Genomic DNA, 22755 nt, shown 5'->3' on the forward strand with positions numbered 1-22755 from the left:
TGTGTCTCAGTATGAGGCAAGATTTTCTGAGTTGGCTCGTTATGCCTTATGGATAGTTCTGACTGATCGGGAGAGGATTAAGAGGTTCGTGGATGGTCTTAATTATCACCTTCATATTCTGATGACTCGAGAGAGAGTTCTGGGTATTTCCTTCGAGGATGCAGTTGATATTGCTCGCGATATTGAGACGGCTCGCCGTCAGGAGAGGGAGGCCAAGAGGCCTCGAGGTTCTGGCAGTTTTAGTGGCGCTCTTTCGAGGGGCCAGTTCCAGCAGGGTCGGGGTTTTTCTTTCAGGCCCGCTCAGTCAGCTCGACTTGAGTACCGAGGTGGATCTTCTGGTCGTGGTTATCAGGGTTCTCAGCAGAGTTAGCCCTCTCTCAGCGCTCTTCTAGCATAGAGTTCATCTCGTGGTCCATCTGCTTAGGGTTCTTCTAGGCCGAGTGCATCAGCTGGCCACTCTGGCACGAGGGGTTCCCTTCAGTCCCAATTCCCAGCACCCGGGAGTTGCTATGAGTGTGGAGAGTTCGGGCATAGAGGGAGTGTCCTCGCCGTGCTGCTAGCTCATCTCAGCAGAGGGGTCTGCCCTCGACTTCTGCTCCAGTTACTTCACCACCCGCCCAGCCAGCTAGGGGTGGAGGTTAGGCAGCCAGTGGTCGCCGTAGAGGGGGAGGTCGATCAGGGGGCAGTCAGGCCTATTTTTATGCACTCCCAGGTAGACCCGACGCCATTGCTTCTGATGTTGTCATTACAGGTATTGTTTCAGTCTGCCACAGAGATGCCTTTGCATTATTCGATCCCGGTTCCACCTATTCCTATGTGTCTTCATATTTTGCTCATCATTTGGGTACGACCCGAGGATGTCTTGCCTTACCTGTTCATGTATCTACCCTGGTGGGTGATACCATTATTGTAGACCATGTATATCGGTCGTGTTTGGTGACTATTGGGGGTCTGGAGACCCGAGTTGATTTATTGTTGTTGAGCATGGTGGACTTTGATGTTATTCTGGGCATGGATTGGCTATCTCCGTGTCATGCTATTCTTGACTATCATGCTAAGACAGTCACTTTGGCTATACCGGGTGTTCCGAGGATCGAGTGGCGTGGCGTGACTGACTATGTGCCTAGCAGGGTGATTTCTTTTCTAAAGGCCCAGCGTATGGTTGGTAAAGGTTGTCTATCATATTTGGCTCTTGTAAGGGATGTTGGAGCTGAGACTCCTAGCATTGATTCGGTTCCAGTTGTGAGGGAGTTTCCCGATGTGTTTCCTGCAGACCTGCCGGCCATGCCACCGGACAGGGACATTGATTTTGGTATTGACCTGGTGCCGGGCACTCAGCCCATTTCCATTCCTCCATATCGTATGGCACCGGCAGAGTTGAAAGAACTAAAGGTTCAGCTTCAGGAACTCCTGGATAAGGGGTTCATTCGGCCTAGTGTGTCACCGTGGGGTACACCGGTTCTATTTGTGAAAAAAAAGGATGGCACAATGAGAATGTGCATTGACTACAGGCAATTGAACAAAGTAACAGTGAAGAACAAGTATCCCCTGCCCCGTATCGATGATTTATTTGACCAGCTTCAGGGGGCAAGGGTATTCTCCAAGATTGATCTTCGTTCAGGCTATCACCAGTTGAAGATCAGGGATTCAGATATTATAAAGACTGCTTTCAGGACTAGATATGGGCACTACGAGTTTCTTGTTATGTCCTTTGGGCTGACTAATGCCCCAGCCGTGTTCATGCATTTGATGAACAGTGTATTTAGGCCATATCTGGATTCGTTCGTGATTGTTTTTATTGATGATATATTGGTGTACTCGCGTAGCCAGGAGGAGCACGCACAACATTTGCGAGTGGTATTACAAAGATTGAAGGAGGAGAAGCTTTATGCAAAGTTCTCCAAGTGAGAGTTTTGGCTTGGGTCAGTGGCTTTCTTAGGTCACGTGGTGTCTAGCGAGGGTATTAAGGTCGACTCGACGAAGATATAGGTGGTACAGAGTTGGCCTAGACCGACCTCAGCCATAGAGATTCGTTGTTTCCTCGATTTGGCGGGTTATTATCGCCGGTTCGTTCAGGTTTTTTCATCTATTGCCTCGCCCTTGACGAAGTTGACACAGAAGGGTGCTCCGTTTGTATGGTCGGACGAGTGCGAGAGAAACTTTCAGAAGCTCAAGACAGCTTTGACCACAGCTTCAGTATTGGTGTTACCATCAGCTTCAGGTTCTTATACCATCTATTGTGACGCTTTGAGAGTTGGGATTGGCTGTGTGTTGATGTAGGAGGGTAGAGTGATTGCATATTCTTCTCATCAGTTGAAGCCCCACGAGAAGAACTACCATGTTCATGACTTAGAGTTGGCTGCCATAGTTCATGCTTTGAAGATTTGGAGGCACTATTTATATGGCGTATCTTGTGAGGTATTCACCGATCATCGCAGTCTTCAACATTTGTTCAAACAAAAGGATCTTAATTTGAGGCAGTGGAGGTGGCTTGAGTTGCTCAAGGATTATGATATTACCATTTTGTATTACCCCGGGAAGGCCAATGTGGTAGCCAATGCGTTGAGCTGAAAGGCGGTTAGCATGGGGAGTTTGGTGTACATTCCAGTTGGGGAGAGGCCCTTTGCAGTTGATGTTCAGGCTTTGGCCAATCGGATGGTGAGATTAAACATTTCAGAACCTAGTCGGGTGTTGGCTTGTGTGGTTTCTCGGTCTTCCTTGTATGACCGCATCAGAGAGCGCCAGTATGATGATCCACATTTGCTTGTCCTTAAGGATAGAGTTCAGCATGATGATGCCAGGGATGTGACCATTAATGGTAATGGCGTGTTGAGGATGCAGGGCCGGATTTGCGTGCCCAATGTGGATGGGCTTCGGGAGTTGATATTGGAGAAGGCCCACAGCTCGCGGTATTCCATCCATCCAGGTGTCGCGAAGATGTATCAGGATTTAAGGCAGCACTACTGGTGGAGAAGGATGAAAAAGGATATAGTAGGGTATGTGGATCGGTGTCTCAACTGTCAGCAAGTATAGTACGAGCATCAGAGACCGGGTTGCGTACTTCAGTAGATGATTATTCCTGAGTGGAAGTGGGAGAGAGTTATTATGGATTTTGTGTGTGGTATTCCTCGGACTTTGAAGAAGTTTGATTCGATTTGGGTGATTGTGGACAGGCTGACCAAGTCCGCGCACTTCATTCTAGTATGTACTACCTATTCTTCGGAGCGACTGGCAGGGATCTTTATTCGGGGGATTGTCCGATTGCATGGGGTTCCAGTGTCTATTATCTCAGATAGGGGTACTCAGCTTACTTCGCAGTTTTGGAGAGCCGTGCAGAGAGAGTTGGGTACTCAGGTAGAGTTGAGCACAACGTTTCATCCTCAGACGGACGGAAAATCCGAGCGCACCATTTAGATACTGGAGGACATGTTGCGCGCCTGTGTTATTGATTTTGGAGGTTCTTGGGATGAGTTTCTGCCGCTTGCAGAGTTTGCCTACAACAATAGCTATCAGTCCAGCATTCAGATGGCACCATATGAGGCCTTGTATGGGAGACGGTGTAGATCTCCAGTTGGTTGGTTCGAGCCTGGCAAGGCTAGGATATTGGGAACAGACTTGGTTCAGGATGCCTTAGATAAAGTGAAGGTGATTCAGGAAAGACTTCGTACAGCTCAGTCACGTCAGAAGAGTTATGCGGACCGGAAGGTTTGAGATGTGTCCTATATGGTTCGCGAGAAGGTCTTGCTGAAGGTTTTGCCCATGAAGGGTATTATGAGGTTTGGGAAGAAAGGCAAGTTGAGTGCGCGGTTCATTGGGACTTTTGAGATGCTTCGGAGGATTGGGGAGGTGGCTTATGAGCTTGCTTTGCCACCTAGCCTGTCGAGTGTGCATCTGGTATTCCATGTTTCTATGCTCCGAAAGTATGTTGGGGACTCGTCTCATGTTTTAGACTTCAGCATGGTCCAGTTGGATGATGATTTGACCTACGATGTGGAGCCAGTGGCTATTTTGGGTCGTCAGGTTCGGAGATTGAGATCAAAGGATATCACTTCGGTGAAGGTGCAGTGGATAGGTCGGCCCGTGGAGGAGGCTACTTGGGAGACCGAGCGGGAGATGCGGAGCAGATATCCTCACCTGTTTGAGGCTCCAGGTATGTTTCTTGACCCGCTCGAGGACGAGCGCTTGTTTTAGTTGGGGAGGATGTGACGACCCGGCCCGTCGTCATGTGAGTTACTGCCCCGTTTCCCCTATTTTATGCTTCTTCATGTTTCGTTATCGATATTCGGTGTGTTAGAGTTAAATCAGATTGGTTTTGATAGGAAACGAGACACTTAGTCTCTTTAAGGAAGGATTGTTTTGGAAAAGTCAACCGGATGTTGACTATTGAGTTAGAGGGCTCGGATGTGATTTCCGGTGATTTGGTTAGCTTCGGGGGTTGATATGTGGCTTAGGAGTATGATCGGAATTGATTTTGGAGGTCCAGAGTAGAATTAGGCTTGAATTGGCGAAGTTAGTATTTTGGCGAATTCCGGTTGGTAGGTGAGATTTTGATACGGGGATCGGAATGGAATTTTGAGAGTTGCAGTAGCTTCGTTAGGTGATTTTGGATGTGTTTACAAAATTTCAGATCATTCGTAGGTGTTTTGGTCGGGTTTTTGATCAAATGCGTATTTCGAAAGTTTTTAAGAAATTTAGGCTCGAATCCGATGTAATTTGATGGTTTTGGTGTTGTTTGTGGTGTTTTTATGATTGGAACAAGTATGAATGATGTTTTAGGATGGGTTGGCACTTTTGGTTGAGGTCCGGGGGGCCTCGGGGTAATTTCGGATGGTCAATCGGACCAATCTTGGTTTTTGAAGTTGCAGATTTCAGCTGAGTGTTGCAGAACATTTTTGTTCTCTGCGATCGTAGGAATGCAATTGCGATTGCATAGAAGGTTTGGGGAAGGCCATTCTAATTGCTCAATGCGATCGTAGAATAGGGTATGCGCTCGCATAGGTTGAGAAGGTTGTTCATTGCGATTGCATGAGGAGTAACGTGATCGCGTAGTGTTAAATGGACCTGAGGTTCTGAGGGGTACTTCGTTCAATGCGATCGCGGAGTAGTGTATGCGATCACGTAGGTTTGATTGGTGAAGCAGTGCGATCGCAGTTAAGGGGTCGCGTTCGCATAGGACATTTTGGAGGTCTGGGAAAGTTGAGCTATGCGATCGCATAGAGTAAAATCTAGGCTAACAGAAGGGTTTTAATAAACATTTCACCCGCAAACCAAGTCCCATTTCCTCCATTGTTGAGTAACCTTGGGAGATTTTGACGAGTATTAAAGAGGGTTTTGACTGGGAATCGATTGGAGGTGAGTCCTATGGCCTAGAAACGTCATTTAATTGTAGATTCAACATCTAAATTCATGGAAATTTGATTAAAAAGGGAAGGATTAGGGCTTGACTTTTGAAATAGAAATTTGGGGGTTTGAGGGAGCATTTGACCTCGGATTTTGCTAAATTTGATATGTATAGACTCGTGGCAAGATAAGGAATCCGGTGATGTCAATTTTCTGATTTTTCGAGAAGTGGGCCCGGGCTCGGGTTTTACCAACTTCGTGATTTTCGAGTCTTTTCGATTGGGTTGTATTCCCTTAGCCTATTGTAACGTATTACTTGTGGTTTTGATCAGATTCGACGCTTGAGGAGGTTGATTTGCGAGGCAAGGGAGTAGCGAGCTAGGATTTCGGCTTGCTTGAGGTGAGTAATGGTTATAAATGATGTTCTAAAGGTTTGAAACCCCGGATTTGCACAACGTGGTGCTATGTTGAGATGAGACACACGCTATATGATGAGCGTGGGGTTTGTTACTACTGGGGATATGGACTCGGTCCATCCCGTTTGATGACTCTACTGTACTTTTGACTGAGTCTTATATTATGGGCTAGTTGCCATGTTTGGGGCTTTATGCCGATCTGTAGAACCCTTAGGGGGCATTTGTATTGGTTGACCTCACTTTCCTTGTCGAAATCATACCCTCAGTCATGTTCTTAACTGATAAACATAATATGAACCAGCTTTAGAAATTGTCAAATTCTAATGAGAGTAACGTGTGGGTTGAGAACCCCGTCTTATCTTAGTGTGCTCGAGAGGCCAAGTCTATATTGACTGAGAGGGGTCGAGAACCCCATGGTGAGGGTATTTGATATGCTATGGATCGGGCTGCATGCCGCAGCAGTATATATATTTATACGGTTCGGACTACACGCCGCAGTAGTATATTATATGGGTCGGACTGCACGCCACAGTAGTATATTATATGGGCTGGACTGCACGCCGCAGTAGTATAGCACTTGGGCTGAAGGAGCCCCTCCGGAGTCTACACACCCCCAGTGAGCGCAGTCGACTATTCTTGGATCGGGCTGCACGCCGAAGCAATATATATATATATGGATTGGGCTGCGCGCCACAGCAGTATACTATATGGATCGGACTGCACGCCGCAGTAGTACAAATATGAATTCGGTTATCGTGAGGAGTAAATGAAATGAATAATGGCTTAAAGGACTTTTAACTAACTTCTTCATTCAGTTGTTGTTTTTGATATTCTCACTGTTTTAATATAGAACTGCGTAGTGTTTTACGAGTTTTCTTTCTGTCAGTCATTATTTATTGCTATTACTCACTGAGTTGGAGTACTCACTTTACTCCCTGCACCATGTGTGCAGATACAGGTATCCCGGAGGCATAGTTTGAGCTTTCTGCTGCTGTTCAGCTTATTCCGGAGTCATCGAGGTAGCTGCATGGCGTCCGCAGGACCCGATTTCTCCCCTTATCCCTTTTATCTTCCGCATTCTAGACAACCCTATGTATAGGTTGCTACACAGACTTGTATTAGAGGCTCTTGGCTCGTAACACCAGATCGGTGGGATTTATATTGATATTTTATGGATTTTCCGTACTGTTTATCTATTGCTACAGAGTTATAATCATGTTAATTTGGCATTAAATCATATTAATTGGTAATGAATTCTACATAAGGGATTGTGAGTGACGAATTGGTCGGGCTTGCCTAGCATCGTGTTGGGCGCCATCACGACCGGGGATTGGGGTCGTGACACAACTACACTAAATCTTGCATTTAGTAATATTTTTCATGTTAGATGTATTTGTCATATTTACCATTTAATCGTCGGTGCTGGTATGAAAGTTTTAAATGTAGAAATTGAAAAGGTTAAAATGGCTCTTAATTGGCTTTTTTATTCAAACCGTAGAAGTAGACTTAGAGACTATTTTAAAAAATGTGATGAATTTGGCCTTAGAGAAAGAAAGGTTCCTAAAGCTTGTCCAACTAGATGGAATTACATGTATGAAAGTTTAGTTGTTGCATATGAATATAGGAACCCAATAAGCGCAACGTATAATGCTCGTGTAGGTGATGGTGATGATGATGATGATGATGAGCACCTTACAAATCAAGATTGGAGTAATGTTAAAATGCTTGTAGACTTTTTAGAAAAATATATATTGCTACAAATGAATTATCTGGCCAATATTATCCTACTATTTCTAACTGTTTAGTTTATATTGCAGCACTTGTAGATTTATTTACTCAATTTTCAGAGGGTGGAGTAATTTATCAAAAAGCTATTAATTCTATGAAAGCTAAGTTTAAAAAATATTTTTTCCCTATCCCCCTATTTTTGGTGTTGATGCATTGTTAAATCCTACAATGAAATTAGGAGGTCCTCACTTTTGGTATTCAAAAATTTATAACGCTTTATTACTTTCAGCTGAGGAATTTGCTACACTTGGAGATGCAAAAGCCTCAATTAAAATAAATGTTCAAACAATTTATGCTTATCAACTTGCCTTAGATCAAGCTAGACCAAATGTTCCAACTCCTACTTCGTCTAGTTCGCAAGCATCTAAAAGAACTGCGTGCCTAAAAGCCCTTAGTTCTTGGACGGAGTTCAAGGGTTCTCAAGATGATAATTTTGGTGAAAGTTCACAATTAAATGAGCTTCAAGTTTATTTGTCGCAGGGACTTGAATCAGAGAATCCCGACAGCTCCTTCGATGTTTTGGAATGGTGGAAGGACAAACAAAAACACTATCCGGTTCTTTCAAGGATGGCTCGAGATATTTTAAGTGTTCAAGCTTCAACAGTGGCATCGGAGAGTGCATTCAGTCAAGCGAGACTTCAAATCGGTGATCATAGAGCGTCTATGAAGGAGAGCTTGGAAAAATCAGTACTCTTCAGAGATTGGATCCGTTCGGAAAGAAGAAATTTTGGACTTGTAGAATCACAACCGGAGATAGATGAAGCTCATGAAGAAATGCTAGCGGAACTTGCGCAAGATGCTGCTTCGCCCGGAAGTGGTGATGAACATGCTTCTTTTCCACCACCACCAACGAAAATTCCTCCGGACCTTGAAGGATTTATGAGATTTGTTAGAGATAATACATAGACTAACATGTAACTTGTATTTTGGCACATCTTCCTTAGTTTTTTTTTCCTTTTAATGGTGGTATTAGTACCTTGTTGTGCTCATTCCATTGGGGGAGGAAGACTAAGAAAGATATTGTCATTCTTTGTTAATGTCGTAATAGTAAAATATATAAGATATTCCCTTGAATATTTCTTTGCGATTTATTTTGTGTTTAAATTTGATATAGTATATATATTATATATCTAATACATATAAATTGCAGGTTGCAGATATGAGAATTGTGAACCCCGACCTCTGCTATGTTCGCATTTGCAAAGCAGTATCGCATTTGTGAATGCGACTGAGGTTTTGCATTTGCGACTAAAGGGGATTCCAGGCAGATGTCACATTTGCGACAGAAACTTCGCATTTGCAAAGAAGGAAGCCCATGCCACCTCTCGCATTTGCGATACATTGCTCGCATTTGCGAGCTCGCATTTACGAAATGCGAAGCCTGTAGGCCTGAAGCCTACCAACAATTCCCTAAGTTAAAATTTCACTTTGTGGCCTATCCAAAACTCACCCGAGCCCTCGGAGCTCCCAACCAAACATGCACACCAATCTAAAAACATCATACGGACTTGATCGTACATTCAAATCACTAAGATAACATCAACAACTAGGAATTTAGCATCAAAATCATGAAATTTTCTTAAGAACTTCAAATTTCCAACTTTCTCAAAAATGATCCAATTCACGTCGTTTCAAGCCCGTTTCTTATCAAATTTCACAGACTTATCTTAAATCACATATAAGACCTGTACCGGGCGCTAGAACCAAAATACGGGCCCGATACCATCGAGTTCTAATCACAATTCATTTCTAAATCTCATAAATAATTTCAGAAAATAATTTTCTTTAAAAAATTCATTTCTTGGGCTTGGGACCTCGGAATTCGATTTCGGGCATGCCCTCAAGTCCCATATTTTTCTATGGACCCTCCGAGACCATCAAATCATGACTCTGGGTTCGTTTACCCAAAATATTGACCGAAGTCAACTTAATTCATTTTATAATCAAAATTTACCATTTTTCACAGATTTTCACATATTAGCTTTACGGCTACGCGCCCGGACTACGCACGCAAATTAAGGTAAGACAGAAAGAGGTTTTTAAAGCCTCAGAACGTAGAATTCATTTTAAAAACAGGTGATGACCACAATTACTGTAGGAGACTATCTACATTTCCACATCACCAATAGTTTTAGATCAAGTCATAGTTTTCTTTTATCATTTTGACTGTATAAAGATGTTTACGTTACAACATCACCAAGTGCTCAACCTCTAAATGAAGGACCTTTAGTATATTAGAATCTCTACCTTTAGTATTAGTAATATTATAGACAAATTCTTTCTTTCTTTCTTTCTTCATTTAATTGAAGATGTGTGGAATCATATAATCAAAGTTTCTTTTTAGAGACAGTTTGTTTGCTGATCAAAAGTCTCCTAAGGCTGGCTGTAGACACTAAAATTTAACAGGTCAAGATAAATCCTAAATTCAATATGACTTTTGAAATATTATGAGTTTATTAGGGTTACTTGGGGGCTACTCCACCCAAATCTAATTCATGCCTATAAATAAGGCTGCATATGTCCTTCAAAGAGATCTCAACAATTCCATAAACTCCTGAAATATGCACAAAGAGATCAAATATACGATCTCCGATATTCTATAAACTCTTGAAATATTAATTAAGAGATCAAAGGCATGTCAAATATGTCTTCCTCAAAGTTTTAGCAACATTCAAGACCCAAATGGAGTGTTGCTATATGTTTCTTGATTATCAAATACATCAAGGAGATGCATATTATCCTACGTTCGAGAAATATGTCACTACGACCCTTGAATTACGGATAACAAATCGAATGGAAGAATCAAGGGATAAACAGTTGTAACCCGTAATCTTATCAATAAAATTCTTTTTTCTTTATAGTTGTTTGTGACTGCAATTTTATTTTTCTGCGAGAATTTGTTGCAAACACTTGCTTTCACGTTAAGTCTACTTGGTACCAGGTTGGTCAAAGGTAAATCATTCATGTTCACACTTAGGGTGTGTTTGTTACGAAGGAAAACATTTTCCGGAAAATGTTTTCTAATTTTTCCATGTTTGGTTGGCTTAAATGTTTTGGAAAACAATCTCCTTATCGATTCATTTTTCTCCAATTGGAGGAAAATATTTTCCTTATCAAGAAAAGGGAAAATATTTTCCAAAGCTCCTTCTCAACCTTTCCCACCATCACCAACCCATCCCACCCCCTCTCCAAAAAAAGGTTTTTTTTTCAAATTTCAGTTTTTCCGTTACCACCCACCCTATTACCCCTCCATTCCCTCTCCCCGCAATTTTTTTTTTGCAATTTCAAATTTCTGTTTTTCATTTTTCTGCACCACCCAGTACCCCCCGTTCTCCCCCCACCTGCCCCTCCCCCTCCGCACAAAAAAAAAACATTTTCACTTTTTTTTGTAATTTAAATTTCTATTTTTTTCCTTTTGCTGTCCCCCCCCCCACTCAACCCTAATCCCCCCTCCCCCGCACAATTTTTTTTTTGTAATTTAAATTTCTGTTTTTTTCGTTTTACTGTCAACCCCCCCCCTTCCAAAAATAAATAGTTTTTTAATATATTTTTCAGTTTTAATTTTTTTATTTATCAGTTTAAAGGTTCAAAATTTTACAAGTTCCAAAATTATGAATTCGGAAATATATTTTCAGTTTTAGTTTTATTATTTATCGGTTTAAATGCTCAAAATTTTACAAGTTCCAAAATTATGAGTTCGGAGGTTTATGTGTTTGGAAGTTTACGAGTTTAGAAATTATAATGTTTACGGGTTAGAAATTCCGCGGATTTGAAAGTTTAGTGGTTGAAAAGTTTATGAAATTTGTGGGTCCGGAAGGTTGTTGGTTTGAAAGTTTATGGATTCATGTTTATTATATCTAAATTATTTATGAATATTCTTGAGAAGTCATTTTCCTTAATTTGCGTACCAAATTACTATTTGTTTTCCAAGAAAATATTTTTCGTTATACCAAACACACACTTAAACTTAATCGTCTTTAAAATAAGAGGAATAAAAATAATTGTATTTAGAAAACTCGTTCCGAGAATTCCCCCCCCCCCCCCCACACACACCAAAAAAAAAATTAATATCAAACAGTAAGAAGAATTGAATAAATGAACGTCGGGCAGTTAGCGGAACAATTCGACTATTAGGGTTGATCAAAGATTAAGGAACGGACAGGAAATCTTCTAAGAATGATAAACTAATTAACTCCTACTAAGATTGGTCACAACTCACAACTCGGAATTCTCTGTATGAAATTTTTTTATTGCCATATTTGTTAATCTTAGGACATGACATGTGTGAGCACTTTATACTGATTAACTTGAAAAAAACAAAACAACAATTATTTGCTGGCCACGAGGCCAACGACGACCTGACCTCCTTGTTATTGTATTGTATAACTACTCTATTTCAATGAACGTTACCTTATCTTCTTTTTCATTTATTTAAAAAGATAATCTACTTTTATAATTTAAAAATTAATTAATCAAATTTTTTAATTTTTAGTGACAAGGTAATCAAAATTTCAAGTCTTATAAATATCACGGTGTTTAGCTCTATGCCGAGTTAGTTGGCCATGTACAACTAAATGAATGGAGTATATTATTTTTTGTCATGTGCATGGATTAACACGTGTTAGTTGAGTAAATAAAGGGAATACAGCTACTTTTCAGGTCGATGAAATGCATTTAATAAACTTATAGGAATTCTAGGAACGTTTTAAATACCTGCTGTATGATTTACAATTTTATATCTGCTATCAAACTTATTTTGTACTCCAATAAGATGATCGGCTTGAAATATTAATTAATTAGATTAATTAAATTTAATTGTCATGACAGATCGTATGAAAAAAATTCTGTTTTTGAACTAATACATTCATTTTTCTCCAATAAGATGATCGGCTTTAAATATTCTGATAATCACTTAAGTAAATAATAATGAAGATAATAATTACAACTGAAATGCAATATTGATAAAAGAAACAAATTCCATGCTATATTTCTCTGTAGCATGCCTACAAAGGGAAAGTATATATCCTGAGCACAACCAACAGATAGTATTCGTCCTTTTAAAGAGCTTTATTCACTCCACTGAAGATTTTTTTTTTTTTTTGTGATTTTTTTAAACAACATCTCCTATACTTCCTCCGGTCCAAAATAAGTAATTTTGGCTTTTTTCTTGAGGTCCAAAATAAGTAATATTTCCAGATTTTAAGAGTGAATTAATTATTTTTTCCTACATTGCCTTTTGAGTAATTAATGTTGGAGTATGTGAGGAGTGTTTATATAAAGAGATAGTGAAAGTTAATATGGTCATTTTATTACTAATTAATATTAAAAGGTGAATTTCTTAATATATTTGAAAACAACCAAAAAATCGCTTATTTTGGTTATCACAACTACCGAAAAAATTAAAGGCTGCAAGCATAAAGCTGCTCTTTTCTTTCTGTTCTGAATATTTGAAATGTCACGTTGCCGTCGAAGCTTGTTTTATTTATTTTTTTACTCAAAAGAACACCTTTAAATCCAAAATATATATAGAGAGAGAATAGTTTGCAAAAGGGTTATTTTTTTAATTCACAAAAGGATGATAGTGGGACAAACGCGAAAACATTTTCAGCTTTTTCGGTAAACACCGGGAAAAAGCAAGAGAATAAAATGAATGGTGTTATAAAATAAAGATCGTAAGACAAGTATAGATAGAAACTGATATACTATTCGAATTCAAACTGATTTACATAATGAACTGAAATCTCTTCTATTTATAGAAGAAAGGAAGCTGCTGTGTAAGCTGCTATGCAAGCTGCTGTGTAACCTGCTACTGCAAGCTGCTGTGTAAGCTGCTACTATACCAGATATGGATAATCTTCTACTGAGAGCAATGTTTATCCATAACGGAGTACTGAATGGATAAGCTTATTATACCCGGTATGGATAATCTTCTACCTAGGGTAATGTTTATCCATAATCGGGTACCGAAGTGATAAGCTTCTTCAGGAAGCTTATTTCCAATAGAGTACTAAATGGATAAACATATTTACAGTGAAGTCCCATATGGATAAGCTTCTTCAAGAAGATAGCACTAAATGAACATCCATAATATAATATATTTATAACACTCCCCCTTGGATGTTCATTAAAAGATAATGTGTCTCATTAAAACCTCACTAGGAAAAACCACGTGGGAAAAAAAATTCTAGTGAAGGAAAAAGAGTACACATATTTAGTAATACGCATTGTTAGGTGCCTCATTAAAAACCTTATAAGGAAAACCCCATGGGAAAAAACCTTAGTAAGGGAAAAAGAGTGCATCGCGTATTTTACTCCCCCTGATGAAAACCTTGTTTCAAATATTTGAGTCTCCGCATTCCAATCTTGTATACCATCTTCTCAAAAGTTGAAGTTGGCAAAGATTTAGTGAATAAATCTGTTGGATTATCACTTGAACGGATTTGTTGCACATCAATGTCACCACTTTTCTGAAGATCGTGTGTGTAGAATAATTTTGGTGAAATGTGTTTCGTTCTATCTCCTTTTATAAATCCTCCCTTCAATTGGGCTATGCATGCAGCATTGTCTTCGTATAAAATTGTGAGTCTTTTCTCACATTCCAAACCACATTTTTCTCGAATAAAATGAATTATTGATCTCAACCATACGCATTCCCTACTTGTTTCATGAATAACTATTATCTCAGCGTGATTTGAAGAAGTAGCAACAATAGATTGCTTTGTGGAGTGCCATGATATGATAGTACCTCCATATGTAAATACATAGCCGGTTTGAGATCAAACTTTATGGGGATCAGATAAATAACCCGCATCTGCATAACCAACAAGGTTTACACTATCTTTGTTAGCATAAAACAAACTCATATCAAGAGTTCCCTTTAAATATCGCAATATATGCTTAATCCCGTTCCAATGTCTCCGTGTAGGAGAAGAACTATATCTTGCTAGTAAATTAACAGAAAATGCTATGTCAGGCCTTGTAGCATTAGCAAGATACATTAGTGCACCAATTGCACTGAGATAGGGTACTTCGGGACCAAGGAGTTCCTCGTCCTCTTCTGGAGGTCGGAACAAATCCTTATTCACTTCAAGTGATCGAACAACCATTGGTGTACTCAATGGGTGCGCTTTGTCCATGTAAAAGCGTTTTAAGACCCTTTCTGTATAGGCAGATTGATGGATAAAGATCTCGTCTGCTAAATGTTCAATTTGCAGACCAAGACAAAGTTTTGTCTTTCCAAGATCTTTCATCTCAAATTCTTTCTTAAGATATTCAATTGCCTTTTGGAGCTCTTCTGGAGTTCCAACAAGATTTATGTCATCAACATAAACAGCAAGTATAACAAATTCTGATGCCATTTTCTTTATAAAAATACATGGACAAATAACATCATTTATGTAACCTTCTTTCAGCAAATATTCACTAAGGCGATTATACCACATGCGCCCAGATTGCTTTAAACCGTACAAAGATCTTTGTAATCTGATTGAATACATTTCCTGAGATTTTGCTTCAGGCATTTTAAATCCTTCAGGGATTTTCATATAAATTTCATTATCAAGTGAACCGTACAGATAAGCTGTAACTACATCCATTAGATGTATTTCAAGCTTTTCATGTAGTGCTAAACTGATGAGATATCGAAATGTTATGGCATCCATAACAGGTGAATATGTTTCATCAAAATCGACTCCAGGTCGTTGTGAGAATCCTTGTGCAACAAGGCGAGCTTTGTATCTTTCAACTTCATTTTTATCATTCCTTTTTCGCACAAAAACCCATTTATGACCAACTGGTTTTATACCAGCAGGTGTTTGGACTACTGGTCCAAAGACCTCTCTTTTAGCAAGTGACTTCAATTCCGATTGAATTGCCTCTTGCCATTTTGGCCAATCAGATCTTTGTCGACATTCTTCGACAGATCGAGGTTCAAGATCCTCACTATCTTGCATAATATTAAGTGCAACATTATATGCAAAAATATTATCCACCACTATTTCAGATCGATTTAAATTAATCCCATCACCGATCGAACTTATTAAAAGTTCCTCACTCACATGAGCTTCGGGTTCATTGATTTCTTCAGGAATCTCAGAACTAATCAGATTTTGGGTCTCTTCAGGAGATCCCTTCATAGTATCGTTTTGATCATTTGTCGATTTTCTTTTTCGAGGATTTCGATCCTTAGAACCCAAAGGCCTACCACGCTTCAGGCGTGCTTTAGGTTCACTATCTCTCATGCTAGTAGATGGTCCTACTGAGACATCAATTCGGATAGGCACATTCGCTGCTGGGATATGCGACTTAGTTATCCTTTTCAAATCAGTAAATGCGTCTGGCATTTGATTTGCTATATTCTGTAAATGGATAATCTTCTGGACCTCCTGATTACATATAGGGGTACGGGGATCAAAGTGAGATAATGATGAAATTTTCCACACAATTTCTCTTTTGATTTCCTTTTTCTCTCCCCCTAATTGTGGAAAATTTGTTTCATCAAACCGACAATCTGCAAATCGAGCAGTAAATAAATCTCCTGTCAATGGTTCAAGATAGCGAATAATAGAGGGTGATTCAAACCCAACATATATTCCTATCCTTCTCTGTGGTCCCATCTTACTACGTTGTGGTGGTGCTACTGGCACATATACAGCACATCCGAAAATTCGTAGATGGGCAATATTTGGTTCATGATCAAAACCTAATTGTGACGGAGAATATTTAATATAATATGTCGGTCTGATACGGATAGGTGATGTTGCATGCAAGATAGCATGGCCCCAAGCAGTAGTGGGCAATTTTGTTTTCATAAGTAATGGTCTTGCTATCAATTGCAGGCGTTTAATAAATGACTCTGCAAGGCCATTTTGAGTATGAACATAAGCTACAGGATGTTCAACTTTTATCCCAACGGATAGACAATAATCATCAAAAGCTTGAGATGAGAATTCTCCAGCATTATCAAGGCGAATAGCCTTTATAGGATAATCTGGGAATTGTGCCCTTAATCGAATTATTTGGGCTAATAGCTTTGCAAACGCCAGGTTGCGAGATGATAGTAGGCACACATGAGACCATCTTGAAGATGCATCTATTAGGACCATAAAATATCTAAACAACCCACTTGGTGGGTGAATAGGTCCACATATATCCCCATGTATACGCTCTAAAAAGGCAGGGGATTCAATACCAACCTTCATTGGTGATGGTCTAGTGATCATTTTTCCTTGATAACAAGCATCACAAGAAAATTCGTCATTTGTAAGAATCTTCAAGTTCTTTAATGGATGCCCACTCGAATTTTCAGTAATTCGTCTCATCATTATTGATCCGGGATGGCCCAAACGGCCATGCCAAAGCACAAAAGTATTTGAATCCGTAAACTTCTGGTTTACGATAGAGTGTGCTTCAATTGTACTAATTTTTGAATAGTATAAGCCAGAAGATAAAGTTGGTAACTTTTCTACAATGCATTTCTGGCCAGAAATGAGAAAATGCTAAGGTAATGACTTCCCCTATTGATGGAATCCCTTCTGTTTATTCTTCATACAAATTGACCAACACACCTCTATCAATCATGAACGCTCATCTTACCACAAATCTCTCCCGAGTAATCACAGTAATATACTCAATGCACTCTCCCGAGATACACTAGCTAGCTTTAATTAACACAGTTCACTTCAGATTGCACTCAAGGCTTCGTTATCCCTAATCCCGCCTTTAAACCCGCAGTTATAGATCCCTCTTATACTTTGGGAGTAGTGTTGTTCAACAATAACCTAAATATGCACTCTCTCCCGAGTTATGCACACTAAATAGGCACAGCTAATTGAGGATCCTGTCAATTAACTACAACAAGAACATAGTTGAACAAATAAAGATTGAAACTAGCAATTTGTATTCACATAAACAAGAAGTTCATCCCCCAATAGGTTCCATCAAAACCTTAGACAAAGGATTTAGCTACTCATAACTATGGGTAAACAAACTAAGATAAGATTCATCATAAACTAGCAATAAAAATCAAAGAAAAGAAGAAAGATGGTTTGGGTGATCTCTCACAATTGTTTTTCTTGCCAAGATACTCTAAAATTCAATACATGCCTCTCTTGGGCGGAGTCTAGTGTTTAAAATAGGGTTTTGGGCTAAAAATCCTGTGTTTTGCACTTTAGTCCCTGAACTTTCTCGCGCCTGCCGCGGTTCTGTCGCGGTCGCGGTGGAACCGCGGCCAAACAGCTCCTCTGAATCTCCTTCTGTCCGCGAGCAGTCTTCACCGCGGTTCTGCCGCGGTTGCGGTGGAACCGTGGCAGAATCATTTCTCTGATTCTTCAGCCTATTTTTGCGTGGTTCACTTGGGATATTTCACGGATGACCTCTCTTTCTTCAATTTGTGACTCCAAAAGTACTCCCTAGCCTTCCCTAGTCATATATAACCTGCAAGTCATGAAAAGCACTAATAAGAGCATTTTGTTATCACTTTTATTATCAAAATTATGCAAGAAGGCGGTTATTTAGGGCCTGAATATAGTTAAATTCACCTATTATCAACACCCCACACTTAAACCTTTGCTCGTCCTCGAGCAAGCTAAACCACACTTCTAAGCCTAACCGTTTTATGCATTACCCCAAATATGTCACACCCGCCATTTTGACGAAACCACCTAAGCAATGTGCCAGTCATACCCCAGATGCAGACTCTACTGCCATGACACACTTGCGCTCACTCTAGTTACTCTAACAGAGGGGAAGACTTACTTTTCCTTCTCGAGTCACATTCCCTCACATCAAAAATCTGAGAGAAGTTCCACACGCATAAAATTCAAACACAAGGAACCGAAGATAGAAAGAATTCACTCACTCTCAGCAAAGAACATTCACATGCCACACAGACACACCATAAGCTTGCCCATAGTGTAGTACTCTACTAATCGAGCTGTTTTAGTCAAAGATCAAGAGGTCTTTATTTGGTTGTAATGTAGGCTAAGGGCCGGGTAGGATACATTTGGATGTAGTGACTAACCTCCTTAAGCACTTTTAATACACACTTCCTTTTATCTCAATTTCCCTGCTCAGCCTAATCATTCCTCCACATTTTTGTTTCACAGGTGACCCCTACTTTTCTTTAGGTGCAACTGGCTTCTTGTTTTTTTTTTGTTTTTTTAAATGCTAGTGCACTATTCAAATGATTCATTCCTGATTCCCCCTTTTTTTTCGCTAACTCCCTACCACCCCACACTTTTACTTTTGTATGTTCCTTAGTGATTCAAGTGTTTCTCGTAGGTATAGGTTCAAACAATCAGCTATTCAAACACAGGGATATAGGTCATTATAGGGTTATCAAAGAATAGGCTTCAAGCTCAAAAGGTTAACTATGGCAATATAGACAGGTGGATTCACCATTATATATAGGCTTACACAAAGAAATGCCTCAATCATCTCTAAAACCAAACAGCTTCTATTTCGCTTTGCAAACACACAGGGCAAGTTCTAGGTATCGCATGCAAGCACAGAATGAAAGTAAAATCTCACACACTTAGCATGTAACTCATTCTGAATCAGTTTATCAACACACTCATACGAGCGTTCAAGCAAAGCAAGATGTGCAAAATTAAGGCATAGATTTACAAGTCCACAACTGAGCCTAGACGTCACACTCTCAAGTTCATTTTAGTTGTTTGTAGGTGTGTACATCCAGGGTAGTATTCTAGCCTTTACCCATCTTAGTCCTAACTACAAAAGGAAAATCTACCTAACCCAGTTCAAGAAAAACTCTTGGAAAAGAACCGTGGCCAAAAGAAAAACCAAGGGCGACTTACTACACTGCCTAAAAAGGAAAAAAAAATAAAGAAAAAAAAACTTCATGGACTACTTCCCTCAAGAGTACTTGTCCTCAGGAAGAGTCTTCTACCTTTTTTTTAATCCAATTTGGACCCTCAAGAGACCCGTCGACAAGTGTCCGTCGTTGGGCCAAGTCAGACTCCTCATATAAGTACAGTCAATTGTATACAACAACATCAATTTCATGTTACAACACACACAATGTCTATGTACAATACACATATCACTAAAGCAAGTCTCCCACCCCACACTTAAAGTCATGGCATGTCCCCATGTCATATCAAGATGGTAAAGAGCAGAAGGGTAAGAAGACTTCCCTGAGACTCAATCAGAGCCGGAGACTGTGATAGGGTCCATATGGCAAGCTCTCCCCAAAGCACGGAACCAGGACATGAACCGGCTCTCAGACCTGGCCTGCCTCTGAGACATGGCATCCATACGCGTGTGTAGGCCCTCCACCGAGGTGCGAATATCGGCGACCTCTTCCTCCATAGAACGCAACATAGGATGGGTGGACTGTGATCTGGATAAGCCAGCCCCAGCATGGGGGCGCCGAGAGGGTACGACACTGTCATAGGATCTCCTAGATGGTGCCATAAGAACCGGGTCATCATCCTCATCATCGATCTCAATAGTGGTGCGTGCACCCCTGCCCACTCTGATGCTCGAAGCTTTGAAGGCTGCTTTAGGGGCAACTCTCCATCAGCAGGATTTGTGGGGACATTCTTCCGCAGGCACAATGTAGTCACCAGGGAGGGAAAGTAGAATCCTTTTGACCTCAGCGGGGACCATATGATCATTTCGTCACCAATAAGCCTTGCCGCATCAAAATCCTTCTTTGTGACGAAGCACCACGTCAAAAGGGCTCTTTGGAAGTTCACATCAGTCGTATTGCCTGAGGGCAAGAACCGGCTGCAAATGACAGTGAGCCAACACTTAGCCAAATAGGTGAACGAATTGGAGTTCAGTGTGATATGGTCATGTATCCAGATTGGTTTCCCCCCTGCGCAGAGTACATCAGTCATAGTATCCCAAGTGACACCTGGGGCGTCCTGGTAATAGTCGACATCACCAGTAAACCGGGGCAGCTGCAATACCTGTCGAATAGTTTCCACTGAGACATCTACCCATGTGCCTCGCACAGTCACCTCCCGCAGCATATGAGCTGGGCAGTTCGCGTAGAACTCCCGTACAAGCATCCTGTTCACCGTTTCAGGTTCATCAAATAAGAACTCCATTTCTGTCCGCCGGATTTCCTCATACATCTCCTCCTTTTCTGCATGGAGGGTTGCCCTGTTAATCGGTATTTCAGGGATAAAGCTCTTTGAGGCCTTGGCATGAAAGTCGTCCTCTGCCACTTCGGATTCGAACCTAGAAGCATCATATGTAGGTTGTTGGGACGTGCCTACCGATCTCTTTTTCTTCTTACGAGCCATATAACCTGCAAAGAATACAGAAGAACCATCATATATATCCTACATGTGTCAGCCGGATGGTTACTCAGACTTCACCACCCGATGACACCAAATAATATCTCCCATTTATTCCATTTAGACACTATGCCAAACCCTCAACTCGTGATGTGTTCAAACTTACAATCTCCACAATGACCCCACAAGCATACAACACCCCACACTTACTCCCTCAAGTGAGTCACATTAAAAATAACACCACGATTCACCAAATACAATACCACCACAACCTAGGGTAGGCCCAAAATGCCTCAAAATAGCACCACAAGCCCCAAATTCCCGGCCAAAAAGGTCCCACCACCAAACTACACCGCAGAAATTACCTCTAGGCCTCCAAAACATCTAAACAACCTCCACAATAGAAGTAGAAGAAAGACCCAACCATTTTAGCACCAAATAAATCTACAAGAAGCAAATACAACAATAAAAACAAAGAGAAGAAGCAAAAATTGAAAGGAAATCTACACTATTCCTACCTAGGGTTTAACTAAATAAGTTTAGATCAAATTTACACTAAGTTAGAAGATAAAATAGAGAGAGAGAGAGAGAGAGAGAAACTTACTTGTTTGGTTGAGGGAAAGTGGGTGGTGAAGGTGGAAAGTAGGGGAGGATGATAATTAAGTTTTGTGAAGATGAGAGGAGAAGAGAGAAGATGGAGAGAGGTTAGAGAGAAATTAGAGAGAAAGGAGTGGGGGGTTATTTTTTGTTTGTGGTTTGGGGTGGGTGGGAGAGGGATTAGTGGTAGGTGGGAGGGTATTTTGTTTAAAGGGGAAAAGAAAAAAATTAAAACAAAACAGAAAAAAAAAACTTACTTGGACCCCTTCTGCATCTGCCGCGGTAGGCCAAGTTCAGATGGCCCTCTTGACCACGATTTGACCGCGGTCGCGGTGCAACCGCGATGGCCTGGGTTCAGAGAAGGGTTAGGACCGTGGTTTGACCGCGGTCACGGTAGAACCACGGCCTGAGCCCATCTCTGATTCTGACGCCCGCGATAGAGAGAGTTTTTTTTTAAAATTTTATTTTAAGAAAAGTTACACTTACAACAATTTCATGGGTTGCCTCCCATGCAACACCTGATTTAACGTCGTGGCACGACCCAAATGAGTGCAGTTAAAGCTCGCTCGACCTCCGTGGTTCAGTCAATTGCAGTTTAGACCCTTCCTTGGGCTCGCTCATACCCACATACAACTTCAATCTCTGACCATTGACTCTAAATGTACGAGAGTCATTCTCAGTGGCAACGTCAACCGCTCCTGACTGGAAAACTTCAACTACTCGAAATGGTCCAGACCATCGTGACTTCAGCTTACCCGGGAACAACCTCAGTCTTGAGTTGTATAGTAATACCATGTCCCCAGGTTTGAAATTTCGCTCAACAATGTTCTGATCGTGTAGCCTCTTTATTCTATCTTTGTACAGCCTTGTGCTCTCAAAAGCAAGATACCTAAACTCCTCGAGCTCATGCAATTCTGTGACTTTTGACGTGCTCGCAGCTTCCATGTCTAAGTTTAGTTGTTTCAGTGCCCACCACGCTTTATGCTCGAGTTCTACAGGTAGGTGACAGGCCTTCCCAAACACTAACTTGTATTGTGACATACCAATTAGTGTCTTGGAAGCTGTTCTATAGGCCCAGATTGCATCATCTAGCTTCCTTGCCCAATCAGTTCTTGTGGCCTTCACAGTTTTCGTTAACACACTTTTGATTTCCCTGTTGGATACCTCAACCTGTCTACTAGTCTGCAGGTGGTATGGAGTAGCCACCTTGTGGTGCACATCGTATTTTATAAGCAACTTCTCGAAGGCTCTATTGCAGAAGTGAGTGCCTCCGTCGCTGATAATCGCACGTGGTGTCCCAAAGCGGGTGAATATGTTCTTCTTTAGAAACCCATCCACCACTTTCG

The sequence above is a fragment of the Nicotiana sylvestris genome, chromosome 8 (assembly GCF_000393655.2).
Source record: "Nicotiana sylvestris chromosome 8, ASM39365v2, whole genome shotgun sequence".
Taxonomy (NCBI): Eukaryota; Viridiplantae; Streptophyta; class Magnoliopsida; order Solanales; family Solanaceae; genus Nicotiana; species Nicotiana sylvestris.